The sequence below is a fragment of the Passer domesticus genome, chromosome 12 (assembly GCF_036417665.1).
Source record: "Passer domesticus isolate bPasDom1 chromosome 12, bPasDom1.hap1, whole genome shotgun sequence".
NCBI lineage: Eukaryota > Metazoa > Chordata > Aves > Passeriformes > Passeridae > Passer > Passer domesticus.
This window is the reverse complement of record NC_087485.1, coordinates 16,843,243-16,865,403: the sequence shown is the minus strand read 5'-3', so window position 1 is coordinate 16,865,403 and position 22,161 is coordinate 16,843,243. Positions and strand designations below refer to the sequence as shown.

General features: G+C 38.2%; 1 long non-coding RNA gene across 1 annotated transcript; it reads left to right on the top strand.

Moving 5' to 3' along the window:
• On the top strand, nucleotides 1–6,928 carry LOC135279663 (uncharacterized). The gene is made up of 3 exons (XR_010346887.1): nucleotides 1–130; nucleotides 2,215–2,249; nucleotides 6,167–6,928. It is a non-coding gene; the product is annotated as an uncharacterized LOC135279663 (long non-coding RNA).
• The last annotated feature ends 15,233 nt before the right edge of the window (nucleotides 6,929–22,161 follow it).

The window sequence follows — 22,161 nt, the reverse complement described above, 5'->3', positions numbered from 1 at the left end:
ATCAGAGATGGTTTGAGGAGGTTGTGGATATCTCCTGGAGATGCTGGGGTTAGTGAGGGTTTAGGAATTCCATATACTTATATGAATTTAAAAACATTTAAATTTATCTTAGAGGAGTCGTAATATGAAGGTACTAATTTGATTTAAATTTTACCTATTATACCTCTGCCTGGGCCATGAAGGAGCAGTTCTGTTTCTTAAATATGTATATAAAGTAGTCAAGGCTTTTAACAACCCTCTATATGTTCAAATATTAATTGCATGTGAAAGTATTATCACAGATGAGACAGAATTATTTTTAACTTCAACACCTTTTATTTCTTGCTCTGCTTTTTATGCTTACCAGGAAGGGCATTCAGTGTAAGAAGGTGACTTTATCCAGACTGCAGGTTTTTAAAGAAGGGTCTTCCCATCTCGTAAAGGATTTGTACTTTTGATTCAGTACTTCGCATTTCTTTAGAAATGTTTGCTGAGCTGTTCAGGAAGTTTTGATTTCCTGACACTTCATGTTATTGCAATGTGTTTGCCAAAATTATTCTTTGTCAGAGAGGTTGCAAAGCTTTTTTCTGTTTGCCTCTTGAAGCTGCATGGCACAGAGATGCCTACAGTGAGAAAATGGACTAAAGAAATTGGTGTGAATGTAATCACTCTCAGTTACCTGGTACAACAACTTGGAAACATTCTTCACCAAGAAGTGGAAGGGCAGTGGTTCATTCTGAGTTAAATGGCAAACATTAGAGTTTGTTAAAACATGAGGAATCTGTACTGTAGATCTCCTTATCCTCAGCTGGAGCTGCTGTTTCAGGCTCCCCTGAGAAGGTGAATTATTTCAGCCTGGGGAGACTCCCTGAGCCCCGTGTAGGGAAGCCATGCCAATCTGTGTTTGGCAGTGTCTGTAGGACCCTTCCAATCCCAGCAGAAAGATTTTTACCTCCAGCTATATCTGCAAGCAATATTTTAGTCCTGGAAATGCTGACACATCCAGGCTGTATTTTCCTTTCCTCTGGTACAGACCTCTTACCTGTAACTTCCAGAATTATAGGCACAGAAGAGCACCGGAATAAATCATAGTGATTTCATTCCACTCTTATAAATTGTTGCCTAAATTGTCAACACCTCTTCACTATTAGTGTTAAGTAAACTGGCTTTTATAAAATATGAGCCACTCAATCATTTATCTTAAGCCCCAATCTATCTCCTTGTTGTTTTTAAAGGCAAGATATAACAGTAAGTGAAAGCAGGAATTGCTTCCCTGAGGAAATTTTACTGTGATCAAAGCAACCTGGCTGTTTAGGAGTGAAAGCAATGCCTGGCTTAATGAAATCTAGAAGAAATTAGATAAATATATGAAATGAGGGATTCCAAACAAATTGCAAAGTAGATTTGGAGAGGGAGTACAAGTTACTGAGCCTTCAGGTTGAATGTGGAGTGGACAGTAGTGTGAGTAAATGAGCTTTTAAAGTAAAATATATTTTGTTGAAGAAGGGGGAGGCAACTGTAGATGTGGCTTTGGGATAGCTGGACACTTGATTATGTTAAATTGCTTTTGGGGTGATATGGGTGAAGTGTGATGAGAGAAGTGACTAAATCAAGTGAGAAGTGAGGAGCAGAGTTATGTAGAGCCTCAAAGGTGGGAGCAGGAAGATTAAAATTCAATTTAAAATCTAACTTTTCACAAAAAAATTTTTCTTTAAATCTATATTTCTTAATGAACGGAAGATGACTATGCAAGCAATAGAGCCTGGTTCAAAAGTCATTCTCCCATCTTCAGACCTGGAATAGGAAAAGGATATGAAGTGGGTCAGACTGAAGTGTCTGCTAGTTCCAAATACAACTTGAACTTAAAATTACTCCAGTTCTAGTGTAGATGCCATGGGTCTCAAGGATTTGCTGTTGATCAGTCTAACAGCCTTTACACTTGTTGTAATATCTCATTTCTGAGAGTCCTGGCTTTTGTGTTCTGCTCACAATCTCAGCATTATTGTCAGATTTGGGGCAGGGAAATCATCTTCCCAGATGAGATTGATGGGTTAATGGACCATTGTAAGGGTTGTTTAAGCGTAATTGCACTGTTTGATTTGTGCAAAACTTGTCAGAAAAAAAAGTTTCAAAATATAGGGACGAGTCTTCTTGTTTATCACCCAGTCTGTGAGAACAAAAATCAGTGTTTTCAGTTTTGGATGTCTAATTATTTTCTTTGCTCCTCCTCTCTAGGAAGTCTTGCTTGCCATGTGGAGAGCCAGAGAAAGGTAAGAAAGATCTTTTCTTAATTCCTGTCTATGTAACCATATGTGTGTGTGGGAGAGACACAGCTTTCCTCACAATGCTCCTTGCAAGGAGGCTGCAAACAATATGCCACTGATCAGAACCTCTTGCAGGTAAGCACTGGGGTATTCCAGGGTGTGCCACGAATGCAGATGTAGCTGAATAATTGCCAAATTGCTCCACACATGTTCAGCCAAGGCCAGGAACAGTCATGGGCTCGCCTATTTTATATAATCTTCAATTTAATTTTAGACTCTCTACCCCACAATCCTAGGTGGGAAACCACTCTGGTTTGAATACACTTCAAGTACTGCAGTAAGATTTTTTTGACAGAAAAAAAAAATCAAGTCTTAGGCTGGTTTAAAAGTCTCTCTTTGTTTTCCTCTCAGTCTTCTTCAGAGGAAGATGAGAACAGGTTTTCAGATCTGACACTGACATCTGTATAACTCTCACTCTTTCTGCCTGGTGTGATGGCCAGTAAAACAGGCACACTGGGGAAATTATGTGTTCATCTTTTCAGCCTAAATTGTTTAATACTCGTGTGATGGTACCAAGAAAAACACTGCTTATTATTTTTTTAGATCTCCATCTCTGCCTGAATCCATCTGTTGTATTTTCTCCTCAGACAGATGCCTAAATTAATATCAGGGAAGCAACTATTACAGAGTTAGGGTCAAATGGCATTTATGCTCTATGGTAGCTGTGTCATAATATATTGCAAAGTGTCTTTTATAAATTACATCATTTTTCTGCTGCATTACTGTCTTGACATGTTCAGCTTCTAAACATCTACATTTAGGGCCACAATTCATAGAGCCCTTCATTAGGAAACCATTGGAAAGCTGGAGAGCCTCCTAATTTAAATCAATTCCAAGGAAAGCTCTCAATGGCATTTTCAGAGTCCATCTTGCATTCTGTGAGAGGAAGAGGATTTGTCTTTTACTCAGTCCAGATACTCCTCAGACTTAATCTGGTCCTCAAAATTCACTAAGTAAAGCTGGGACTTAGGAAGAGATAATTCTGTGAAGCACAGGCAGGAAAGCTGCAGTGTGGATTTGGGCAGTTAAAGGAGATAATTACTGATACACTACTTTGTGGTATCAATTAGAAATAGAAATATATTTACACCTAGTGAAGATAAACTGTTAAGTGTTGTTCTGTAACCTTAGGTACCCTCCCTCTGCAACCCAGTGGTTCTGCCAGTGCAGTGTGTTTATTTCATTTTTGTGATAATATTTTGGTTTGGTTGGAGCAGGTTGGTAAACAACTGAGCTGTGATAATTATTTCAGTAGTTTGTTTGGTTTTATTTCCTCTTTGGGACAGGCTGTGTAACAGTGTTTGTACTGCCTGTTCCTCAGGCAAATGTTTTGGAATTGGAGATAATATCTCCTACACAACTTTCAGTTAAGTTTTTGTATATTTAATTCCTCACATATCTATTTTTTTCTCTACAGCTTCTTCTTTCCACTCCTTCATGTTTTTGTTAAGAGAAATTTACAATTGCTCTTTGTTATTAAGAGAGTGCATATGCCATTTAAAATGCATCACTTAGAAGAGATTTCTGTTCTCAGAAACCTTAACACCTTTCTCAGCCCCTTCCCGTCCCAAATGTGTGCTGTACCTTCATTAAGGTACAGCAGAGGCATGATGAATTCTGCATGGGTATTTATAGTCTGAGAGGTCACTCAGCCAGTATCGTCTGAGGGGAGAGTCAGTTCATTCAAAATGCATTGTTTCTGCTTTTGGCTAATTCTGTGAATGCTGGGAAATGTTTTCACTCAAACAGGGAACTTGACCTGAAAGGAATAAAAACAAATGCCCAGTTTTATCATCTTTGGCTCTTTGTTGAGATGGACTCAGCTCTGCCACAGCTGGTGCAAGGGGCAGTGAATTTGACCCCATGTTGTGTTTTATTGAGGGAGCAAAGGCAAACCAGAGTTTTTCTGGACCAAATCTTGCTGATGCCATTTCTCTAAATGCAGTTTGGAATGTGATTAAAGGAAAACAGGTTATATTCTATTCTTGCTTGTTCTACTTTTAATAGTTGTTACTCCAAATTTTAGCACATTCCTTTGTCATCCCACATACGTATGGTAATGATGAGAAGCACTTCCTCCAGTGCTAGTCTGTTCTTTTAACAATCCACATGAGTGACACAGATTAATAAAAAGTGACATTTCAGGATCCAGAGGAAAATACGAAATAAAAAATGACTGTTTGAGGAAAAATTAGTCATATGCAGAGGGACCTATTAAAGTTGCCTCACATATCAAGCCTTTGTTCTGAGCATGTGTGACTGGAAGTGCAAAGCTAGGCTGTCAAGATTTGTTTAGCTAATGATTCCAACTTGTTAAAATTTTAACTATGGCTCCTTTTGTTGTGCTTCAAAGGATTTGTAATGTTCTTTATATTAATTTATCTTATATTCTTGAAAGTATTATACATTTTAGTTATTATTTGGGTATTGATTTGGCTGCTTGGCATGTACTGTTTACATGTAATTTTGATTTTGAGTATGGGGTTCAGTGTAAAAAAAGAATCTGCATAAAATGCATAGCTCATATAAAAGTGCTTTTTTGTTATCCACTAAGACAAGAGATACAAATCAAGTGTGAGAAGAGCTTGAAGCCAGACTGTAAGATGTGAATGCTAAAACCTATCACAATTCATACTTGTCAGAGAAATGCACATTTAAAATCCTTGGTCATGTATAATAATACAGTGAAACACAAATAGGATGCTCGAGCATCAAACTTTAAGAACACTTTTGTTTTGAAGAGAAGAGAGGAACTTGAAAAGAGTCATAAAAGTGCAATGTGGGAAGGAGCTCACACTGAGTTTTCAGCATGGCACTACCAGGCCTGTTATCTTTATCTGTCTCTGTGTGGTGAGCAATAATAAGAAAGGATTTCATTTTCTGTGTTAAGCTGCTGGGTAACCATCTGGTTACAGAAATGCATAACGTTTTTGGATTATGTTTGGCACAGTCCTGTTCTCCCATCAGTCCCTGCCCACACCACAGACAGGGCCCAGTAGAATGAATGGAGATGATTCCGTGAGTTTCAACAGTTAATTTTCATAATTAACTTTTCTTACACAAGCATTCAAAGCACAGAACCTGTTTCTCTCAGTATGGAGAGGGAGTTGGGGTCCAAATTCCAGGGTCAAGAGAGATAAAAATAAACTTTGAAATAGATACACCCAAATGCAGTTGTTTGCCTGTGCATACCCCCATGGTCATCAGAAAAAAAAGGCTTCTTGAAACATCTGTGGCTTTAGAAATGCTTTGAAAAGATGGATTCAGACTAAAACCAGGCATAGGGAGCAGTTGTATAAGGTGGGTCTCAGAAAAGCAACGAACTGAAATTTTTCTTCTCACCTAGAAAGGTGATCAGGCTGATCAGGAACCCTGTGTTCTCACAGGGAACAACACTTCTCCTTCACCTATGTCTGGTGGGGTTGGTCTCTTGAAGATATCCACAAGCAAAGGTACAGCCTAACCCTCCTGTTAATAATTGCATTTTTATACCACACTGATTGGCTCATGCAGATTAATTTGTATTAAATGTATAGGAAAAATATGTCTGTGAGTGTGTGAATGTGTGCCATTCTTCTGGTTTAAAAGGTGTGTGAATCCTAAAGCACAAGGTATACATCCAGCACAGGCATTGCAATTCCTTCCTGATATAATGAAGAAAGAAGCTACAGGGAGAATTACACTCCAGGCAATGCCAAGGACTTTGTAATATATTTTGAAAATACTATGTACAGCATAGTATGACGCTGAATTTGTCCCAAGCTATGTATTATGTGCTGTTTTAGAAATCCCATTGTATTTCCAGAGCCAAAGACTGGTTGGGAGTGTCAGATAATGACCTTTTCCTCCCATCCTTTATGCAGTGACAAGTTCTCTTCTCACGTGAAGCCTGGGACTGTGCTGCCCTGGTGCCTCCTCCCAGCAGAGGGTTTGTCATGGCAGTGGCAAAGAAGCAGATGGAGGCAGCAGAAGCCCCAGCATCAGCACCAGCCACATGAGCAGGCTGGAGGGAGGATGCTTCCTTGTTGATAAATACCATGTACAGTGTTCTATCTGCATGAAAATGTCTGTAGTTTTCTGTGCAGAACCAAGGGGATTCCAAACTCTCTGCCCAGATTGGCAAAGCACACTCAGCTCTGTGGATGGCCTGAGATGCTCATATGCTATGGCATACTTTTGGATTTCTTTTTGATTAATATCATGCTTCAGTACACCCATCTGTCTGTGTGCTGGGTGCAAGTTTCAAAGGAAGATATGTGATACACAATCAATTAAAAATGCAGGTAAAATTTAGGACTTCAGCAGATTTCAGTAAATTTTGGAAAGTGAGGTGTTGCCAGATTGAAATGCTCAACAGACTCATGCAGTTTTCCAAGTAAATGAAACCCATTTCATGAATGCAATTAATACAAACCTGGGAGGCTGAATGAATAATGCTTCCAGCCCTCCTTGTTCAAAGAGATCAGGAAAACACAAGAGAGAGGCAAAAAGCATTCTGGTGTCATAACAGCCTGGGATGGAGTTGTGAGATAACTGCAATGATTTCCCAGAGACTACACAAATAATTTCAAAGTAGTTTGGCAGGTCTGCAGTTTGCAGAGCAAAAGCTATGTCTGTATTTTACCACAGACACATTTTAACCTACCCTGCAAGCTCTGCTTCAGAAGTCAAGTCCCCAGCTTTCCAAAATCTGTGTCTTCAAATCCACTTGGAGCAGTGGATTCATTGTGTCAGGCTTGGCAATGCAAGCTATTAGCCTGGAAGTTACTGAGTAAAAGCAAAAAGCCTCTAAGAAACTTAACCCATCCCTTTTAGCAGTCACTAAACCAGCTAACAAATAGAGACGATTTAAATTGCTTCACAATGCCAGCTGCTTTCAGAATACCTGCCATCCTCTTGAGAGGTTAAAAAATAATCTATTTGCAGCCCTAAGGTTGAAGAATGCAATGAATTTAGCAAGCTCAAGCCTGACTGCACTTGTCTTTCATGCTACCAAATGTGTCCTTTTAAGATATTATACTGTTTCACAGCTGATTGAATAAAGAATTTAAGAAGATATCTTCTCACAGCATATCTGTTCTTAAGTCTCTTATCATTTCCTAATGTTGGAACACATGCTTGCCAAAATCCATGGGGCAGTTGGAAAATGTTTATACAAAATGTCATGGCTGATGCTTTTAAAGCTTTGTTTGAATATCTAAGGAAGACTTGGGTTTCATACTTTGCAAAAAAAAAGAGTGTTTTTCCACAGACAAATACTCTATATCACCACAGGCTCTTTCCAAAACAGTGGTTAATGACACAAAAAGGATCAGTAAATTGCAATTTCAGGTCAATAGATTGACAATGACCAGATTTGTCACTACAAATCCATTACACTTAAGCAAATTACAGATGGAATTATTTTGCCCCAGGGAACCTGCAGGTGATGTTTAATGAAACCTCAGGCCCTTCAGCCTCTCACTAAAGCAATGTGATGGTGGTGGTGCATTCAGCCAAATTTCAGTGTGTGTGTGTGTGTTTTCACTGAGGTGTTGATGGATATTTATACCTGTACACCCAGGTATGGCTGTGCAGATGCACCAAGCATTTGTAACGTTTTTGTGCTCTAAATAATTCAGTGTGTTTGGAGGTATTTGAGACAAAAACTGCCTTGGGATAGCAGTAGGTCATACATTCAGTGAGAATTGGCTTCTCCATTAACGAGCACTGGCATGGAATCAATACAGGGTGAGTTATGCTGTCAGCCTGTGCATTTTGGCTTCATCAAAATGTGGAAGAAATATCCAAATTTCACTATGGTTTATCCCTAGCAGAAAGAATCTCAGTGCCTTATTTTGCATATGAAATTGCTGCAAGGCTGAGAGCAGCAGAGCTCAGGGCCTTGCACAGTTCTGGGTGCACAGGGGTTTGTGCAGGTGAGTCAATAAGCATTCTAGTTTTCTTGGTTTCTCATTGCAGTATTTTGTTTCTGGCTGGATGCTGTGGGTTTTGTGTTTTTTTTTAGAACCAAGGTGTTGGGCTTTTATCTTTTGTTTTTGTCAGGGTCAGGACTGAAAATGTTTGAGATGGTATTTTGTGTTCAGATGTTTATTATTTTTTATCTATATTACAGTCTTACAAATTGTGAGTCTTAGAGTATCTCACTAACCAGCTACAAAATGGCTCCTTATCTATTTTTCCAAGGTCTTTTAAGGAAAAACTATCTAACTAAGAAATGATACTTAAATTATTTTCCCTTTTAACTCAATAACTAATTACTTATGTCTTGTAATGTGGATTTTTCTGTCTAATTATACAGTACTACTCAAACATATGAAGAAGAAGAAGGATTAGTTACTGCCTTAAAACTTCTATCTTAGTTTTATATACATCACTATATTCTAAAATTTTAAACTCTAAGTTTTCTACTATGTGATATTATGCACTTTTATTCAAATTATACACTTATAATCTCTACAGCTCCAGGTTAAATGTAGTGGTTTTTTTTGAGGGTCTGTGTCTAAAAACACAGAAAGTCTAAAATTCTTAGTATCTAGGGTTCCAACACCAAGCTTAATGGTCAGAGCCCATATCATGCTTGCAAAATTCAGTGTAACTCTGTAAATCACTGACTGAGGTAAGAACATGCAAATGTTGAGGAGCAGAAATTCCTGCTTTAAAGCACTGATGAAGTTATTGCTCAAGGGTAATAAAGAGAAAGCCAAATTATATTCTTTAAAATATATGTGTCTGAAAAATGTCACACAAAATTTATGTAGTTCAGTACATACCTGTGTTCCTGTTAGCTCAAGTGTGTGCAAAATGTTCCTGCTTAGATCAAAAGCCTTCAGCATCAGTATATGTTGGGGTCTTTTCTACTTATAAACTGTCTTCTGCAGCAAAATGACCTTTTTGTGAATAGGTCAACACCTTGCAGGGCCCAGGGAGCACTGCCTGACCTGTGTTACAGTGAGGAATTTCTTGAGTGCTTCACAGATATCCATGCAGCCACTCCATTATATTCTGGTGTGAGAGCAGGAGTTTCACTGGGAGCTGCCTTCAGGTATCCTCGTGTCCAGCTAAAAAAACTTTAAATCCATTTCTTGCAGTGGAAATTAATTAAACAAAGGCTTGAAATCTAGTCCTTGGACTCTGCCAGGAGCAGTGAATGAGCAGGTCAGAGGAGATGGAATTGTAGATGAGGAAATCTGCTAACATTTAACCTTGCAGGCTGCAATTTGTGTTGTGTTGGAGAGGGGTGTCTGCAGAGACACTGACAAGGATTTTGCTCCACTCTGAGGTTGCCAATGGATAAACAGAGTTTCTTGGTCACCTATTTTATCATCTTTGCAAGCACTGAATCTGAGATGGATACTCTAGATTAGAAAGTAGAAAATAAAATTAGTTTGCTTTGAACTAAGAATGGATATTACTGACAGACCCCATCAGAGATGATCAGGGCAGAGCTGATGTTACATGTTACTTGACAATTTTTCTCTCATAGAAATTAAAGAAATTTAGGCTGCTTTCAAACAAAGCTGTGTCTAATTCTCTAGAAGTGCACTTGTCTGCCTTGGGGGACCTTCAGAAATGTCTATTTATGATAAACCACTTCAAGCAGAAAGTTTTAAGCTGTGCAGAATGTTAGCAACTATAAAGAAAAAACATGTCTGTTTAATTCAGATCATTTTCCAATTTATGTAAATGAAAGGCTTGCAATATATTTTCTTTTGCTCAAGTTTCTAATTTGTTACATCAAAAGAGGCAATCAAAACTGGTTGTATTTACTGGGATGTGTGTTTAGCACCAACTCAGGGCAGCATATACAATCTTGCAAAGCATCTTTGGGGTTGGCTTTTCATGACATTGCCATCAGTAAGTGGATAAATTCAGTCCAGACCAGCCTTGGAGTTATACATTGTTTCACATCCATTTGGGATGTGGTTTTTGTGTTGATTTGAGCGTTGATTCCTGGTCTGAGCACACTGAGGAGTGGTGGCTGTGTGGGAGTTATAGATTCCACCGGTGCTGGTGCCACTGTGCTCAGAAAGCAAATAATGATTCTGTGTGAATCCCATCACCTGTGGATGTTCTGCCTCTTCTGTAGGGAGGGAATTGTGTTGGCACCTTCCTGTATGTGGGGAGAAAGAACAAATTTCTCCTCAGGCTGTAAAACTGCCCAGCTGGGAGTGGTCAGATCAAATGCATGTGTGTAAATGAGCATAAATTTAATCCACCCTATATAAGTTTGTTGTTGGTTTTGTTGTTTTTTTTTTAAGGGGAAGATGTAATGATTATTATTGGATAACACCACAGGCAGTGGATGACTGAAATTCCTTTAAGTACTCAGGGAATTGATTTGTTTTGAGGGTGAAGGCCAGCCTGGGAATGAAGACACCTGAAGCAATGGCCATGGTAGCAATGAACCAGCCCAGTGTCCCCCTTTCCCTCCTGGAATTTGCTTTGCTTCCATCAAATACTTGGCAATGGATTTTTCTCACAGGTCCAACACTGTCTGTGGCAAATCAGGTACTTTAGTGAAGGTTCTTGATCTGTAATCCCAGAGTCCCTGAGAAACTCATTTAATATCAGTCAGCTCAGACTGCCAGGATCTGTGTGCTTAATGGGCTCTCCAGAAAAAAAGAATAACTATATTGGGATAGTATTGGGCCCTGTTATGTGCTTAATTGGTCACATCCATGGGCTGAAGTATGAAGGCAAGGAAGTACAAAGCTGGAATGCCTGTACCCAGAAGGATCACATTCATTTCAATAAAAATCTCTGCTGGATATTTTCAGGCAGAATATTCTTTGTGGTTCCCACATAGGAAGCATAGACATGAAACTGCACCCTATAGTCTTTTGGTGATTTAAATTTAGAATTCAGCATTGAATCTGCATGGGTACATTCACTGCCTAAGTGAATTTCCCAGCTACTACAGAGTGCACCAGTAATGTGCACTAAAATAGAGAGCACTCCCAGGCCTTTTGCAGCACTGGGTTTGTTGTGCAGTTTACAAGAGAGCTTTTGGAGCTACAGACAGAAAATAGCTGTGAATACAAAAAACAGAGAGTGAAAATATAGATGGAATACTGAAACAAAGAGTATCAGTGAGACTAGGTGCTAGGAAGTGATTTATTATTTATTTTGCATTGTGTTTGAATATTGTGGAGCCAGCTTGGAAGCTCGGACAAAGATAGAAACAAAATAATGTCACAGATAAATAGTGAAGAAATATATTCTGTGTATACTGAGAGTAGATTTAACACATAATATGTCTAAATTTAGGCCAAAATATAAAATTCAAATGCCATGGCATTTCCTGGTGAATGACTTCCATTTCTTGGCAGCACATATCTAATAGCCTCATAGTGCTGTAGGAGAAAACTTATACAAGTATAATCCAATAAAGCAAAAAGGTTACTAAAGAGCCAATAAACTTGAGATAAAAGCCTTTAATCCCATGACCCTTTAAGAGGAAACAGGGGTCAGAGATTACCAAGGCACAGCTGATGTTTCTGGAATGTTAAATGCCCAGTTCTCTTGATTGGACACTAACTTGTGTGCTTTTGTGTAGAGCTGAAGAACTAGAGTTATGAAAATATCATATAGTAAATTAAAGCATGGGGAAGGGGGGGGGCTTGCATTTTTAGCCCAGGTAACTCTGCCTGTTCTTTTTCTTCTTTTGCCCCATTTTTTTCCTCTCTCAGTATGATCCTCTTGAAGAGTTTTCTATGAGTGCAATATTTTGTGTGGGAATGTTCTGTTCATTTGTTGTGTCCTGTTTAAATATAGGTCTAGCCTCCATTTTCGTTCATGTTATATGTGTCTGTACACTGCTTTGGATTGCTTTACTTTATTCAGATGAGAATGTAAAGATATTCCTCATGAAATAGAAATATTTTCTACCCTCTGCAGTTTTGCAAGAATAATTTCCTAATTTTATCTCCAGAGAGCAACCAGGCAGGGAAACACATTGTTATCAGGTTTTTGATGCTGCAATCTGGAAAGGTGGATATTGTGTTCTGTTGCTGCACTTTGTCAACACAAGCATGGTGTAGATTTTAGTGATGTTTACATCAGAAATCTTAATTTGCTTACATGCAATTACTATAGCAGTTTATGAAGGCAGCCAGCTGAAATACAGGTTTTGCATTGTTGCTTCAGATATGATGAATTCGTCACTGAAAACCAGAAAGGATTATTTGTCAGTCTCTTGGTTGGTATTTTAATTGTACTTGGTTGGTATTTTAAATGAACCACTCAATCCAGTTTCAAAGTCTAGATTCAAGGAACAATTGAGAGATTATGTTTATTAGGGACCAGATATATTGGTATAACACAATATTTAAAAATACAGAATTGTGCCAATGGCTGCCCCCTAGCAATGTCTAGTGAATGGCAAGGAAACAATGAGGAAAAAAAAAGTGTATATATATATATGTGTGTATATATATGTATATGTGTGTGTGTATATATATTTTTAATGTATATATATATGTGTGTATATATATGTGTGTGTGTTTATATATATTTTTATATATGTAGGTATATAATGCCTGATACAGTAACCTCCACCAAAGGAAAAATTTCCTCACTAGAGCGGATCAAACAAGACAACCACAGTTGCAATGGACATTTTGATTTTCTTTTACTTTAGAGAGTGGACTTGAACTTGAATCTGAACTTTTGACCGGTGCATCTTCTTAGTGCCAGTGACAACTACGAGCTGGTTTCTGTTTGTTTTGTTCTGATAAGAGTTTTAGAAGGAGGACATATATCAGAGGATAACCACGTGATCAGATCCAGGTTTTACTCCCTACTATAAAATGACCTTTTTAAAAGTACATCATTTGGCACTGTAGTATCCATTGATTTCTACTAATGTCTTTTTTTCCTTTAGAGAACCATGAAAACTCTGTGGAATTTAACCCTGCAACTCACACAGGTGTGCTAATAATTCCTGATTAGTAAGGGCAAAATGTCTTTCCTTACTCAGAAACTCTGCTGGTTATTGTGGAACCAACAGAAATGCAGAGAGAGGTCAATTTTATTAATTGTATTGACTCTGATTAAAATCCAATATATTTTAGAAGATTGTTTTATAATTAGTATTTCCTAGAGAGAAGTTACAATCAGTGTCTGAAATGAATGTTGCAGTTTAAGAAGATGCAAAAATAAGTTCAAGGAAAAGCAAAAAGGAATCAAAGGCTGAGCAGTGGAAAGATGAGACAGAAAAGCCAATGTCTTCACAAATGCCTCTTTTACAGTGGTGTTCTATCACTTCACTTATGGAATAAAACTTCCTCTCTTAATCTGCCTCCATCCAACAAAAATGAGGGTTGCAGTATCAATCTTGGTAAATGTTCTCCTGTGGTATTTCTGGTATGTTGTTTTTTAAGTAAACTAGAAAGAAAAGAGTCCTTTAAAACCCTTCTGCATGGTTGTTTTCAGTGGTTGCACCAGCACTGCAAAGAAATATATTGTGAGGCTGACTGTCCCAATGAGCTGTGAAGATAAAGTGATGAAGTGATTAGGAACTCTTTCCCCTTCCATCCCATAACTTCCTGTGAAATTCCTCTTGTGTATTTCAGTTCAAGTGCTGGAACAATGGAATCTTTCTTGCAAGTTTTTTAAGAAACCTCTTTTCCAGTGGTTAATCTGCTCTTTGTTTCCAGAGAAAAATCTTCAGTATATTCTCGCTGCAAAACAGGCACTGAAAGAATGATCTTCTCTTTCCACTTCAATTATTAAAGTAGGCTGCCTAAGATTTTCTCCTGTCAAAGTACAGCCCTCTCTTTCAGATGCTTATGCAACAGAAGAATAGAAGTCTCCACATTCCAAGATTCACACAGCAGTTGTGTGAACTATAAAAGTTCTTTCCTTTTTTCTCCTCTTCATTTTTCCACAAAATGTTGCCAGCCAGCTGAATTTTTCTAATAAAGTGGAGGGACTGTGAAATGTCATAATAAACCTCACCAAGTTTCCTGATGAAGTTGTCAACAGTTAGAAATCTCGTTGTCATGGGAAAATAAAAAAATAATGTGTTTCCTATCCCTAATGACTAATTTTACTGAAGCCATCACTCCATGGAAATGCTTTTAGTCCTCACTTATTCTGGTTAGATTCTTGTTGTGCCTGAGCTGCTTGAAATACAGAAACATGTTGTGTTTTGGTTTTGAACTGCTGTATGCAGAGTTTCTACATTTCTGTCAGGTATAGTTTCAACAGTGCTAACAACCTATACTTGTGCTGTCTTTTCTCCCTCTCCACATACAGGTGGTTCTCTTAAAACGGGCTGAAAATCAGGATATGGAAAACTTGGCGTGTGTCTTTTATTTTTAACAAAGTGTTATTAAGCATGGCCTTCCCAGCCACTCATCAGTATTAATGTCATTTGGAGCTGCACTGCTCCCTTCTTTATTTTAGTGTGTTTCCTTCTTGTGAAAAATGTCAGATTGACAGGCTTGAAAGCTGAAATCCCTCTGTTTATCTTGGGGCTGTGATAGTATAGTCAGTGACAGCACAAACATCCACCCTGCCTCATCTATATGCCTGGAGAGTGAGCAAAGATAGTTCAGTCTCCATGGCCATTAAATCCTGTTGATTCCATCAATAAGAATGCCAGTTACTGAGAGATGTCACAGTGACTTTGTGATCCGAGTGACTGCTCCAAACACACTGGATTGAGACACCAAATTCAGCTCACATACCTCAGCACAAATACCATGGTAATGGTTTTCACTCACGGGGAATCTGCCATGGATTCAGGAGGTGTCTTAGATTTAAACCTTTCTGAAATTCAATCACCTTCCCCTGAGCCAGACAGTCCCTCCACTTACTTGAGAAACTTGTTCATGTTTTTTAACAGGTTCTTTTTCATGTATGAGGTCTTTCTTGTTTTCAGGAGCTTTCTATCAGAAAGAAACAGTTTTTAGGATCCGTGAGGCACGTGAATAAGAATACTTAAAGATTGTGAATGTAAAAAACTGCACAGTCTGGTGCTGCTGCAGGTATTTGATGCTGTTGAATGAGCTGCAGGAACCTGTCTTTAATCTTAATTTTGCCCCTGCTCATGTCACCACAGGGGTTACAAAAGCCTGAAGGGCTCCAAGTGTAACGGGGTAGCCCCCAGCAAAAGCAATTCACTTCCTGCCTCAGCTTCCCCAAGTAGGACCTGGAGATAAAAAAGCTCTGTGAGGATAGGATATTAAAAACAATTAATTAATATTTTGATATTTGATCAGACATGAAAAATACTAAGTCGTATTTCCACATAATTTAGCTGTCCATCAGTAGATTAAAAAAGGGAATATCTTTTAGAATGTTGGTTTCAATAAGACTTTCAGGCCAATGAAATGTGGTGTAGATAATTTGCTCTCTTCTTTTTAATTTTAGAATTCTTCCCTAGAAAAACTCTAAATACTCTGAGAAAATTCAAATGCCAAGTAGCAGCAAAGTTTTCTTCAAGACAAATCTGTAGAAAACATATGAGCTTCATTACTTATCAGGCAATATTTAACTGAACCAGTATGGTGAACAGATGCTGCTCTCCAAAGGGTGCTTTTGTCTAGAGATCATTTTGAACATACAGAAAAAGAAAATGGAGAAAGAATTGTAGAAAATTTAGCTGCAAAAAAGAAACCCACATTTGGTGTCAAACAGCAAATTAATTTTTTCTATCATCCCAGGAGTTCCCTGTGTAGGAGGAGTGTGCACAGACTTTGCCATGGAAAGGTTTTGTGTGGTCAGTAGAAAGAAAGTTCTCAGTCAACACCACAGACTGGCCTGGCTGAAGTGGCTGTAGAGCAAATAATTTGGATATTTGCTTTGTCAGGCAGCTCTGCAGGAACTCTGGGCAAGTGGGAGCAAGTGACTCAGGGGTGTGGGGAGGATTTAATATTTGGTTCTGCAGTTGGTGAAAAAGTACTGCTGATGGTAATTTGTGCCAATTCAAAGCACCATGGGACACAGAATGTCCTGGGTTGGAAGGGACCCACAGGGATCATTGACCCAGCTCCTGTCCCTGCAGACCCCCCAGCAGCCCCAGCTCCCTCCTCTGGACACTGTCCAGCAGCTTTGGCTCTTTTGTACTTCGTGGTGCCCAGAGCTGCCCCAGAGCAGAGCAGGACAATCCCCATGGCCTGGTGGGATCATCTCCCTCCAAATTGCTGTAGGTAAAACAAAACTTTTTTTTTTTTTTTTAATTTACAAGTCTATAAAACCCAAATGTATTTTATGTCAGCATCTTATTATTCCACATGGGCAGTCTGTTTGATAGAGAGAAAGTAAGATTGCAGGCAGGGTTTTCCATACCAGGAGTACATGGAAGCTAGGGGGTAACTGTTACCCAGGTTCCTGATTTGATTCTGCAGTGGCAGAAATACAACTTTCAGCTCAAAACCTGCAGGTACATCACAGGAGAGCCAATGTCCCTGTCACTTCTCAGATAAGCTCTGCATTTTGCTTGTCATTAGAGATAGTCCCAAAACATTTTAGATCTCTTGAAAATTCCAGCATATGTAATCTATCTCTGAGTTCTATTGACATTCCTGATACTAATATCTTTGCTAACATATTTTATTCTGGTATATAGCAAGGAAGGAGAAGATTTTTTTTACACTGAATATGGGTTTAGAGGTATCAAATGTCCCAATCAGCTGTGGCTTAGGTAATTTGAAAAGTTTTTGCTGTTGACTTTAATGGTGTCTGTTATTTGAACATGGGAGGAAACCCAGCTATGGGAGGAAAATAAAGCTGTGCCTCTAACATGAATGCCACAATATGTTCTATAGGTCCTTTTAGGGCAGTGTCCCCTTGTTTTGGTATATATGATTTTCACTCTTACAAGGCTGCCCACATTCCTAACCATGAACTATATATCAGTTTTGTTAAACACAGAATTTACATCAGGTTCGTGGCTGTACCTTAAAGAACACACTTTCATTGTAATATTAACTTGTAAGATCAGTTGTAAAAACAGTTTTGACTTGTGGCCACTTAAAACCAATATTTTAGTAATCAGTAAATGATTAACACACATTTTCCTCCTTAGTTATTTAGGGCAGTGTTGAGTAGGACAGTGAGAACTAATGCACATTGCAATGTATAAGTGCTACGAAATAATGGATAGCATCCTGTAATAATGTATTTTAGTATTATTTATACATGTTTCTCTCATGTGTTACACAGTGGAGTCACTTGCAATAATTTAACTTAAGCAAAGCACTGCATTGACCTGTCATCCATTTGTCCAAAATTGTCATCTTGGTTTACAGTGCTACTGATACTTGCTGCTCCCCTTTTTCAAACATTAATGCTGTTTGCTGCTTTGCCTGAAGAGAGCCACAAACATGGGTTCATCCCACAGGAATCACAGCCAGAGCTGAATATTCAGTATTTCACAGGGAGCATGAGGAAGAGCAACCTCTGATTGCCATGCTCCTCTCTCGTTTGGTCACAAAATGCATTGCTCTCAGTGCATGAAAACAGGTAAAATCTCAGAATTCACAGCTTCCTCAGAGTGTTTATTTGTTATAGCAAATTGACTACACCAAATTACTTAAACTATGCCCTTGTAATAAATAATAATTTTAGTTTTGTTAAATAACAAAATAGCACAGAAGCATTTGGCTTCCTTTTTGAAATACACGTTAAAAGGAAATGGTAGAGGATTCACATTGATAATTCATTCTATCAATGTGGCAGGCTTCTAGTAAGTAAAGATAAATAATTTTAATGAAAATACAGTGACAGAAAAATAAACAAATAGAATGGAACTTCGCATGGAATATGGTCAGTGCAGGACCTGTGTCCTGCTGCTGTCCTCAGCACGAGGGCAGGTGAATTCAGGAACCCTGTGACTGGCACTGGGCAGTGCATTGTGCTGATAATGATGCTCTCTGTCCTCATTTCAGATCTGAATGTAGTTTGTAATGGATGAAACACAGAGATGCACCCTCAAATGCATTCTACATATTCCTCCTAATGATAGAATCCTAAACCAGGACTTGTAAGCCCAGTACGAGTGGCCAGGGAGCACAGTGGAGTTTGCACTTGTAGAGCTCCTCCTGCACTGGGTAGGGTGCTGCCCATTAATCTGAGGGCTAACGAACCCACAGGACATTTGGAGTGGCAATTATTTGAATTCACAGAGCTGGGAGCTGGCAGAGAACTGCTGTTTTCTCTATTCCCATCCATGCAGACACACCCCAGATTTTCAGCCTTGATCTTAGGGAAGAAACAGAGGGGGGATCCCACTGTTCATGAGCTCCTGTGAAATCCTCTGCTGAGCTCAGTTTGATTTTCCATGGAGAGCCACCCACCAGTGGGGAAACAGTAGAAACAAACACATACAGTCACAGTGCTAAAATACAAAATTGTGTGTATTCTTTTAGTAAATATGTGTATCTGAATAAACTGAAGAAAAAATATGATTAGAAATCTGCATTCTTGCAAGACCCATCTGCTGTCTAAAGTTGGGATATTTGAGATTTGCAAGGCATTAGAAGATTTTAGGATTAGAAGACTTAAAGAAAGCAGATGGCTTCATCCTATTTAATTTAATTAAATTTATTTAGTATGAAAAAGGGAGAAAGCTAACTGTCTCCAGCATAAAAGCTCTTTAAATGCATTAGTTCCTGAGAGGCCTGCAATCTGAACACTGCCACTGTGCTTTTTAGATGAATTAGATATTGCCTTCCTTCTGCCTTATAAATTGTGAGGCAGAATAGCTTCTGAAGTTCCTTTTAATACAGGAGGATGCTCAGGCATCCAGTCTTGAATTGCAAGTACATTACTATGGAACAGTAAAAGTGTAATTCAGAACAATTTCTTATTCATGTTGTCTATTAATGTCTTAGGCCATCTAGAAGATCTGCTTAGCAATGAAAAAAAAAAAAAATCAACTGAAATCTATGTACTAGAAACATCTCCTTCATTTCAGCTTTTCATGTCAGTTTTTGTCTAAGATAGCTGTAGGACTCATAGATCCTGCCTTTTAGAAATGTTTTCTCCTGCCTATCCCCAGATTTACTAATGCTGCTAAGATTAAAAGAACACATGCAATCTCATGTTTGAACCACAGGCAGGTAGTAACAAAGCATATACTTTCATAGATATTATATTTTAAAGCTCTTTAAGCAATGATGAGTTTCACACCTTCCGTGCTAGTCTGTTACAGTGTTTAATTATCCAGAACAATTTAGAACAAAAATCACTACACTTGGCCTCATTAATGTAAGGCAAAGCAGAGCTTTTTTAAAGCAACCCCCAGACAGGATTTGTAAACATCAACTTCATTTTTATTTGGTACAAAGCACATTAACAGCAGCAGCAGAGAGAGAGCTAAAATTTTACAAGCAGAGAATTAATCACAGCGGGTGATGACAGGCTGGTAAAGTGTCTCATTAGGAAAAGAATAACAAGGAGTTTAATAGAGAGCCAGCTTTTTGTGAGGATAATGGCCTGGGTTTTCAGAAGGTATTGGTGATTTGGGAATGCCTTAGTTCTGATATCAATTCCAAACACCTCGTTTTCAGCAGATTTTCAAATCTTTCCCTGCAAGTGCTTTAAAGCACTTTGAGGGTGAGCACCCCAAAGCCAATAGACTCTTTTATCCTTCCCAGGCAAAATTTTTTCCTAGACCACCTAGATCCACAATCTTCAGGAGACTTCTTCTGAAATGGAGATGTTTCTAGTACATGGATCTCAGTTGTTTTTTTTGGTTTTTTTTTTTTTTTCCATTGTTAAGTAGGTCTTTGAGATGGTCTAGAACATTAATAGACAGCATGAATAACCAGCATGGTTTATGGGGCAGATTTGCAGCTGCTGTGAAACACCACAGCCCCAGATCCTGCAGGCAGAGCAGCGCCAATTTGGGCAGTGGAGATCTGCCCCAACCATGAGCTCCCTGCACTAGGAAAAGGACAAATCAGTGCAAGGAAAAGCTCAGTGTCCTGGGAAAAGCTACAAACACCCCCTCTGCCTCAATCAGCCAACCACACCACTCACCAGCAGACAGGATTTTGGAAATGCTTTATTCCCTGCCTGCAGCAGCCATAACTAACTCAAGATCTGCTCTGGAAAAGGGCATCATAAACCCAGCTGGCAGGAGCAGGAGACAGGACCATAAAAGACAAGAACAAGCTGTAACTTGAATCGACAGGTTGGAAAGTGGAAGACAGCAGAAGAAATTCTGATGGTTTTTTGCTGTTTGGAGGACAAGGCAGGAGTTTTACAGAGTGTGGCGGGTAGTTTACTCTTGTGCAGTATAACTAATCTCTTCAAACAGATTATCTGTAAAAGTACTTTTTTTCCTTCTTTTTAAGCTTTTGCAATACATTTAAATGCATTATTTTGTTTAGGGGTTGCTCTCATGAGTGCCTTTTTCTCAACTACTGAGCATATAATTTATGTAACCTTGTAACACCATATATTGCAGGTGGGCATTTTATGGCATAATTTATTTATATTTTACTGTTGCTGTGTGCAATAATGAGGTTTCTGCTGCTTCCAATTTCATTCATTAGAGCAGGCAGGACAATGGGCAAAAAATCATCATAACCAAGGGCTGAAAACACAGCAAGAATTTCAGCAATGACTCATTTGTAGAGGCCCTTACCTGGTGTAATATGTACCTACATGTTAGTAGACCTTGTAAACAACATAGGAAGAAGAATGCACAGAAAAACAATAACTCACGATGTAACAAAATGAAAAAAACTTATTAAAGAAGTGAAGGATTGTCTGTTGGTGCAAAAAAGTATTTTTTTTCTTTCTGATACTTGCTCCCCTCACCACTGATATCATAGTGAGAATTTTAATGCCCACCCCCAATCTATTGAAGTCACATTGACAAGATTTTTAGTGCTAGCTATATTGCCAAATTATTTCTAGATATTCAGTGCACAATAAATCTACTTAGGGTGCTTTGTTCTGATGAACTAATTTAAATGTATTATATTAAAAAATTACATTTCCAGAGGCTTCTCTAGACATTTCTTAATCGGTTGTCATGGTGATGTCACTGATTACAGTTTTTAATGTCCCATTTGAAGATTATGCACTACTTAATGATCCAAAAAGTAGGTCTAATTTCTTTAGAGAGAAAGAAAAAAAACAACCCTTTTCACAGAATGAATTACACAGGTTACTCATAATACAGAATAATGAAAAAATGCAAATGGCACAATGTAAAGAAAGACTTGGTTAAGACTGTAGGCCAAGAAGATCTTCTACACCACGAAGCTTTTTAATAAACATAGCAAAAGAATAAAAAAAGGGTTGCAATAACTAAAAATGTGGAATAGATGAGGGTAAAGTGTCACCATGATATTTTTATGAAAATCCTTTGCTAGGATTTTTTTCTTATTTTAGCTGGGAAGCCTCAGAAAAGAAACAATATTGTAAACAATAACAATCTGATGGCTGTGGAGTGTGGTCTGGAGGTTGTTTATCAACAGGTGCATCTTTGGTTGGTCTCATGTGAGTTGTTTCCACTTAATGACCAATCAAAGATCCAGCTGTGTTGAACACTCTGAGAGTCACGAGTTTTTGTTATCTTTACATTCTTTTCTTTTCTTTTCTTTTCTTTTCTTTTCTTTTCTTTTCTTTTCTTTTCTTTTCTTTTCTTTTCTTTTCTTTTCTTTTCTTTTCTTTTCTTTTCTTTTCTTTTTTTTGATAGATCTTTTCTCTTTATTCTTTTTAGTACAGTTTTAGTATAGCATTTTAATATAATATAATATCATATTATAATAAATTATTTAAAACATGGAATTAAGATTCTCATCTCTTCCCTTATCCTAGGACCCTCAAACACAACCATAGGTAAAGAACACCTAAACTATCCTTGTGCATTCTTCAACTCTCTTTTCAA